Source organism: Erinaceus europaeus, chromosome 22 (genome assembly GCF_950295315.1).
Source record: "Erinaceus europaeus chromosome 22, mEriEur2.1, whole genome shotgun sequence".
Lineage (NCBI taxonomy): Eukaryota > Metazoa > Chordata > Mammalia > Eulipotyphla > Erinaceidae > Erinaceus > Erinaceus europaeus.
This window is the reverse complement of record NC_080183.1, coordinates 13,026,411-13,035,835: the sequence shown is the minus strand read 5'-3', so window position 1 is coordinate 13,035,835 and position 9,425 is coordinate 13,026,411.

The following is a 9,425-nucleotide window of genomic DNA, read 5'->3' as shown; positions in this document are numbered from 1 at the left end:
TTTGAGACAATTAGTGTTGAGCTGAAGGCCTTCAAGTTTTCCTGTCTCCTGGACCTTGGAACCTCAGAACTGCTTCTAGAAAAAGAATCTGTAATTGGGTTTAGATACTCTTTGTTATCTCAAGAGCACAAGACCAGCAGCAACTGGCCTGGGGGTTGTAAATCCTAAACTATTGACCTTCCTTTTGTTCATAGATTTGTTGTTAGCCTATCAACTGCTCTTTGCAGAAGAATCTCTATAAGCAGCTCACCCCATACAGCTTCACCAGACAGCCTATCCTTCTGGGGGGATTGGCTTCAAAGCTGGATATAGAATTGGAGTCAGCTTTCTAGGTTTTATTGTCCAGTCTGCATCTCATGCAACTTAGTTACAATTCTTTGTTACTTACACCCTCCAATTAGACTAAATAAAGCTACATGCTGTATAGTTTAGGCAGGTTCCTAAACTGTAGTTGGTGAACTAAACCACCTCAAAACAGGTCAGCCCATCATAAAACTAGAAGAAAAGCAGAGCCAAGAAGAGTGACCCAGGGTGACACAGCAGAATATCATCAGAGGTGTTCCGAGTCTCTCCATATCTGTGCCAAACCTCTCCCTGACTCGCTAGGAGAAAGCCTGGCTTGTGTCTGTGTCTAATTCACTATCCTGACTGCTCATGCTTAGATCTGTCAGAAGAAAAATGCATTTAGCACATAACATCTAGCTTAACTCAGAGAGGGACTCATCTCACCTTGTCCCAATATTTACTGCTACCTGACCTTAGTCCAGCCAAATGCCAGCACCAGCTGCTCCAGGAGTCTTTGGGATGGCAGCCAAGGAAGCATACACAACAAATACTCAAAACCTGGTTAAACGTGGCCTTGAATAAAGACACCTCATTTTAACTCCATTCCACATAGACTTTTCCGACCTATTTGATCAGGTGCATCTATTAGTATTGTTATTATCAACATCATCATAATTTATTGTTTTCCATTTCTCTTTATATGAACTATGGAGAACTGTGGTTCTGAGGAAGGCAGTTCTAATGTGGTCATTTATACTGAAAAATGCATGCTGTGTTCTGACGATTTCTGTGGTTCTGTGGGCTATCCTTTTACTGTCTTTCAACCTGTGCCTCTCATGGTTTTAGTTCACGTTGTCTCACTTGGTTCCACATATAGTAATGCCATCCAGTCCTATTCACAGCTTTTCCAGATAAACACCCTAACTCAGAGCAGGTGTCACCATACCTGCCACACTCACCATCCTTTCCCCTCTAATTGCCTGCATCTCCCTCTCTCACTTTTATCTTTCCCTGAGATGGAGGACATTCAGAGACAATTAGCATTTCACTATTTAATCACTTTGGCTTTTATAGTGGTCATCCAGGAATGGTTTCTATTAAATTGCTACTAAATACTAATGTGTTTTCCTGCAGTTAATGAGCCACTAGTGCCTCAAAAGAAGAACATGAAAATACTGCTGGTTTTGTGAAAGAATGTCCAGCATGCTCAGCACTTTATATTAACGTGGCAAATAGAAATAACTGAGATATGCATTCTTAAAATATATTGGGATGCAGACTTGCTCGTACCTTCCTCTTAATTGAAGTCCATTCAATTGAAACAGGATAAGCAGTTTGCACATATAAGCCAGACTGTCAAATCTGAACAATGTATTCTCCCAACCCTACGGGGTGTTTGGTGGAATGATAACAGGGCTACAGGGCTGCTGGTATCTCTCTGTCTCTTGCCTCCTTTATCTCTCCCTCCACTCTCAATTTCTATCACTATCCAATAATTAATGGATAAAATTTAAATTAAAAAAAGTAAAAAAAAAAAAGACAGTAAAAGCCAAAGCAATGACAGCCAATTCTCATGATTATGTTGGGAGTAATTTCAAAATTAATGTTCCACTTTGCTGGGGTTGTTCAGTTAATATGTACAAATAGACTTGCTGCTTGCATCCATACCATAAAAGGAAGCGCTTGTATTGTGTCTGTAGGAATCCAGTCTCCAGTAGAGGCTACAGCAAAAAGTCCACTTTTCTTTTCTTTTCTCTTTTTAAGATACTGTGTTAGATGTTACAGAAAATAAGATAATTAGCAGAGGGAATGGAGGAAGTGGGCTGTGGGAGTTATCTTGGCAGTTCTGGAACTTTGGTAGTTAATATGATGAGGCTTTAAACATAACGATAGTTTTTAGAAAAAAAGTACTATTTAAACTTCTGTATAATGTTACACTTCACAGCTACCTCCTAGATTCATTCAGTAATTTTCCCTTTGACGTTAATACACGTAGGTGGAGTTTCTATTACTTGAAAATAAATGTTTGTTTTTTATTCTTTAATTCTCACCTTTATGCTGTCTCTCCTTTTTCACTTTTCTTTTTATAATGTATTGCCTTTATGTTAACCCTTTGTCCTAGCAAACCACTTACACAAATTTTATATAATAGTTTTAATGGAGTATGGGACTCTAATTAAGAAGTGATATATTGGGACACAATAAAGCATTTAATTAAAACCACACACTATACTACAATTTTTGCTCTCCTTATTTGGAAATTGCTATTTGGAAGTTCTTCATTCTTTACAGGTGGTGAAGTAGGTCTGCAGGTGTCTGTCTTTCTCTCCCCCTCTCTGTCTTCCCCTCCTCTCTCCATTTCTTTCTGTCCTACCTAACAAGACGACATCAGTAACAACAACATTAATAACTACAACAATAAAAAAACAATGGCAAGAAAAGGAAAAATGAATATAAAATTTTTAAAAATATATTTATTTATTAATTATTGATTTATGTTGGTCACAGGGATGTCATACTCTTGGTCAACTTTTCCTGATATGGAGATAGAAAGAAAAGGAAAGATACTACATCCATGTTTCCCCTAGCATGTCAGAGGCTGGACTTGAAGTAGCTACTAGTTGCATGTTAAAAGCTCAGATGAGCCCTTTTGCTGACCAATGACCATATATTTTATTTTTAATTGGAACAAAAGTCTGAGGTTTTTGTTTGTTTGTTTGTTTGTTTTCCCCTTTTGGGCTAGCTTAAATTAACCGTGATTGTAGTTAGCAGCTTTTATTACCATTGCTTTTCTTGAGATGAAATTTGATAGCTTCCTTTATTTTGCTATTTCACACAGAAAATTAAGTTCTTTATGAAGCTTTAAGGCATACTCCCAAATTTAATCCTCATCTGAAGTGAGTTAAAGCAATCAAATAAGCAAACAAAAATTGTAATTTTTTATTTTATGGCATAGCTTCAATGTTCACCTGCATGAGTTATTTCATTGCTGTACACTCACATGTTCATTCAGATAGAGGGAGGGGGCAAGGGGCAGAGTGGAGAGGGAGGGGAGAGGAAAGAGGGGAGGGGGAGAGAGGGGGGAGAGTAGAGGGGAGAAAGAGGAGAGAGGGGAGAGGGAAAAGGGAAGAAGGAAGAGGGGGGAGAGGAGAGGGAGGAGAGAGAGAGAGAGAGAGAGAGAGAGAGAGTTATGTTCTATAGCATCATGATTTACTCGAATGCTTTGGTAGCTGTCCTCACATGGTATACTGGGCCTTGAACCTGGGCTTCCTGGTAATGAAGCAGCTGTCTTACCCTCAGAGCCATTTCTTCCACCCAGATAGGAGCTCTTTGACTCATTGTTTTTCTCTTCATCCTCCTCCCCTTCCTTCCCCCCTCTCCACCTCCTCTTTCTTCTCCTCTTCCTCCTCCTTCTCCTCCTCCTTTTCTTCATCTGGCTTTTATTCTATGACTGTCTACATGCTGTTTTTAGCTTAAAGGTAGATTGAGTACATTCGTGCTTTACACTGATGAGTGCCTTATGAGATATTAGTGAACGTTTCCCAAGAATAATGTTTTCAATCCCTCACACATTGTGATTCAGGGAGCAGAATTTCACTCAGAGACAGTGGCCTTCATACCTCTCTCTTGTCTAACATCTTTCTTTTGATGTACTTGTTGTGATATATACAGATTTTTCTTAACTGCTGAATATTTCTTTGCACCATGAATGATACAAGTCTTAAAGATCAATATCCATCTTAAAGAATTTTGAATTTTCAACTAAGGCTCTCATTCAATTATATTTATATTAATTGCTATATCTGGGAAATATGTGGCAATTGCAAAGACTTAACTAGCTCACTGTTTCTCAGAGAATTTTTTTGGTAAATATGTGTGTGTGTGTGTGTGTGTGTGTGTGTACTTTTTTTGAATTTTTTTTTTTGCCTCCAGGGTTGTCACTGGGATTCTGCCAGTGCTTGTACTACAAATCCACTGCTCCTGGAGGCCATCTTTTCCATTTTGTTGCCCTTGTTGTTCATCATTGTTGTTGTTATTATTATTAATATAAAATAACAATATTAACATATTATTATTTTTGCTGCTGTTGTTGTTGAATAGGACAAAGAGAAATCGAGAATTTAGCCATTTTAATCATTGGAGGTGGGTGTTCACATGACACAGCTTTCTGGAGAAAGCTTCTGATAAAATAAAAAAATAGTGAAAGTAATATAAACCAATATGACAGACACAAGGTTTAGGATTATTACCTTGTCTGGCATAAATCAGAATGTTAAAATTAAAATAATGGATAAGTAATGCCTTTAGGTAATGATGACATAGTCACAAATACCATACCAGAGTTCTTTAACACATTTCTAGTCAATATTATTTTTAAAAAAATCATTGTCTTTATTTATTGGATAGAGACAGCTAGATATCGCAAGGGAAGGGAGGATAGAGAAGAAGAGAAATAGAGAGACACCTGTAGCACTGCTTTCACCAGTAGTGAAACTTTCCTCCTGGAGGTGGGGACTGGGGGCTTGAACCTGGGTCCTTTAACATTGTAACACAATGTACTCAACCTGGTGCACCATCATCATCCGGCCCCTTTTCTAGTCAATCCTTAAAATTATTCCTCACTATTTTTGTCCTTCTTTCTCTTCTGCTAAGAAAGGAAAACAAGTGTAAAGCTCAGTGTAGTGAAAGCTTAATTTGTATTTCAAGATTCTGATCTGGGAGTTGAAACGATGTCTTGGTATACCAAACTTATATTTGATGCTATGGAACATAACATTGTACTCTATAAAATCAGATCAGCAAAGGAAAACTACTATGTTTTCTATAAAGATAATTAGATAATTTGCTAGAATTATTTTCATTCACCATGGCAAAAATCTGAGGGAAAGCTATAACTCTGGAAGGAAACGCAGAAGATAAATTTAAATGGAAATTCTCAGACTGGCTTTGTGTTCCTCCTTACAAGCGATGGAATTGTGATAAAGCTTTATAAGTAGCCCATATTCTGTGGGTATTTGTGCAATTACTAAACAAAGGTAATACAATTATAACTCACTCCTCATAGGAAAATAATGAAGTTCCCAATACTGGTAAATCTTTTCGGGAAACAGAAACTATGAAATCACTTCCCCAAAGGGTATAGTAAAGTGTCCATTGTTTGAGGCAATTAAAATTAGTTTTTTTTTTTTTTAAAAAAAAACACCTTAGAGACTGGATTTTCTCTTCTCGTATCTTTGTGAACATGAACCTATTGAGTGATTCTTGCTAATTTGTATGAGTTTATATTACAGGTATAGCTATGGGGAAATCGCAGAAACGTGTGTGTGTGTGTGTGTGTGTGTGTGTGTGTGTTTGTCATACAGAGCTCCTCTACAAAACCACTGCAAGATTTTCTCAGAGCTTAATGTCTTCATAAACTTGCCATGCATGTAATATAAACTATAATCTAGATTTTAATCCTGGTAGATAGAGACAGTCTGTATTGAGTGGACAGAGAACTAAAGACATGCAAGACAGAAGATCTTAATTGTTGTGACTAGCTGTATACATTCTTCACAAATTACTGAGAATACCCAATTAAAAAAAAGCTCATTCTGCAAGGTAAAACTTAAATCTATGTATAAATAATTCACACCTCTAAACCTGGAGAAAGAATAAGAAACAGTGCCTGCAAAATTCTGATCAAGAGCTTGAGGTACTGAAAAGAAATCTTTGCTAAGTGAACTCCAGATGTGAGTTATTGTACCGCAGCCATGGCCTGAGTAATTGACCTCTTAAAATGACTGAATAGTGGCCAGTTCTTTGTATAATATATATATATATATATATATATATATATATATATATATATATATATATATATATATATATACATATATATATATATATATATTCATAAGCATAGAAAGAGGAATTTTGGACATAGTATTAGTAATGCGTTCAATACATAATAGTGACATTCACCATGAAACTTTTAGGTAGAAAGTATGTCAGGTTCAAAAATATTATCTTTAATAAGTCTAATCTTCTGGGATTAGACAGGAATACTCAAAATGGATGACTTTACAGGCTTGGGATTTACTATTGATTATGCTTTTTAATCTTCTGCGGCCCATTTTCTTTGGTGTATTCTATCTACTACTAAACCTCAGGCCCCAGTGTATTGTAAATGCTGTGAAGGGAGTATTTTATTTGATTTGGGAAAAGTATAAACCGTTGCTCTTCTTATGATTTGTAAGCACTAGGTTTTACTGCTTACTTGCAGGAGTGATTCTCTTTGGTCTAATTATATCTATTTCATGGGCTACTACAATCAGGAAATGTGCCTTCTGGTTAGGCATATTTGTATAATAAGCTAACTTTCTTATAAAATGCACTTTGGAATAATAGTCACACCTTAAAATAGTATCTGTGTGCATAAATTGGTTGGCGGAGATAATAACAATAACATGGAAAATAAACACAAAGCTGTTTTTAAATAAAATATCCACTGTAAACTTTACAAATTTTAGCAGTCACAGTCCTGTTTTTGTCTGGTGACTAATTTCTCAAGGATATTTATGTTCCGCTACGGGCAATATTTCTGTTCTCCCAAAATACATATGTTGGATCCTTCCCTTGTAGGGTGATGGCTTGTAGAAATGGAACCGTTGTGAGATAATTAGACTTAAATGAGAGTGGAGGTGTCCAGGTTGCACTTGTGCCCTTGGAAGAAGAAAAAATCAGCAGAAAAAAAATCAGTAAATAATAATAATAACAATAATATAAAAAATATGACTAGAACAATCATCTCAGCTGAGTTCATTGGCTAGTGGATACTCAAAAGTATATGTTTTGCTGCCAAAACTTATATCTATCTTTTCATCTATTGTTTCATCAGCAAGAATATCCTCCCTTCTGCATACAGGAAGGACACAATAGATATACAGGGAGAAGATGGCACCTGCAAAGCATGATGGAAACTTACTTGAACCCAACATGCTAATAACTGGGTCACCCATTTCCAAATCCTATAACTGAAAGAAAATAATTTGTCTTCTAAGCCACCAAATGCATGGTATTTTGTCATGGTAGAATGAGGTGACTAAGACATGGCAATAAATGGATAAAAATAAAATCGGTAAAAAAAAAAACAAAACAGCGAAGCATACAATTAAATTTATGACTAAGGGCAGAGGGTCAGACAGTAGTAGCACAGTAGGTTAAGCGAAGGTGGCGCAAAGCGCAAGGACCGGTGTAAGGATCTCGGTTCGAACCCCTGGCTCCCCACTTGCAGGGGGGTTGCTTCACAGGTGGTGAAGCAGGTCTGCAGGTGTTTATCTTTCTCTCCTCTCTCTGTCTTCCCCTCCTCTCTCCATTTCTCTCTGTCTAATCCAACAACAGCAATGGCAACAGTAACATCAGCAACAACAACAGGTCCACAAAATGGACAAAATTGGCCTCTAGAAACAGTAGATTCATAGTGCAGGCACCGAGCCCCAGCAATAACCCTGGAGGCAAAATAATAATAATAATAATAACAATAATATAAAAAATATGACTAAAAAAATCATCTCAGCTGAGTGGATACTCAAAAGTATATCTTTTGCTGCCAAAACTTATATCTGTCTTTTCATCTTCATTTCTGGACCCCATTACTGATGTTTCTGGTTTCTGAAAAGTTTTTCTTTTAACTTTATTTTTTAATTTTTTTCTCTTTTTGTTGCCCTTGTTGTTTATCATCATTGTTGTTATTGTTGTTGGATAGGACAGAGAAAAATCAAGAGATTATGGGAAGACAGAGGGGAGAGAAAGATAGACACCTGCAGACCTGCTTCATCACCTGTGAAGGGAACCCCCTGTAGGTGGGGAGCTGAGGGCTCGAACTGGGATCCTGATGCGATTCCTGTGCTCTCCACCATGTGCACTTAACCTACTTGCCACCACCTGGCTCCCCTGAAAAGTTTTTTTAAGGATAAAATTGAATTAATTTTTTAAAATTTCTTTATTGGGGAATTAATGTTTTACATTCGACAGTAAATACAATAGTCTGTACATGCATGACATTTCCCAGTTTTCCATATAACAATACAACCCCCACTAGGTCCTCTGAAGGGCCTGTGTTCTCCCACCCACCCACCCCAGAGTCTTTTACTTTGGTGCAATACACCAATTCCATAACATTAAATTTTTAAGCAGTTTTCAATTTTAGTAATTTAGATATGATTTCTTAAAGTGAACATGAAAGGATGATGTAATCAGAGGAAATATTCACATTGTGCTTAACATAATTGCTACCAGCCTAGCTTAGTTTATGTTGTTGAGTATATCAGAGCATTGAATACCCAGTGTGATAATCTGAACTACTGGTGCATATGACTTTAAATAAATACATCTAAATGTTTGATGATATATTCTGAATAGCATATCTCAACACAGTAGAGGATAACATCACACTCCAAATTCAATAAGAAAACTTAACAGTTGGGTGCATGTGATAAATTGACCTTTAGAACGTTTTATCCTGTTTATTTTTGAGCTGAAAACCAGATCATTCTGGCATACATCATGCTGGGTATTGAACTTGAGCTAGAACTCAGGATAGAATTCTGTCTTTGTACTTTCAAGTCCTTCACTGGACCATCTCCCTGGTCACTGATGATGATATATTTCTTTATTTTTCTTTTCTTTGACTTTATTTATATGAGAGAGACTGTAGCACTGCTTCAACATTTGTGAGTTTTTTCTTTTCTTTTCTTTTAATGTTGTATTTATAAAAAGGAAACATTGACAAAACCATAGGATAAGAGGGGTACAACTCCACACTATTCCCACCACCAGAACTCTGTATCCCACCCCTTCCCCTGACAGCTTTCCCATTCTTTATCCCTCTGGGAGCATGGACCCAGGGTCATTGTGGGATGCAGAAGGTGGAAGGTCTGGCTTCTGGAATTGCTTCTCTGCTGAATATGGGAGTTGACAGGTTGGTCCATACTCCCAGCCTGCCTCTCTCTTTCCCTAGTGGGGCAGGTTTCTGGGGAAGTGGAGCTCTAGGACACGTTGGTGGGGTTGTCTATCCAGGAATAGCTGGTTGTAAGGTTTTTTCTTCCTGCAGGTGGGCACTGATGATGTGTTCTTTAAAAGACAAACTAATATCCTTT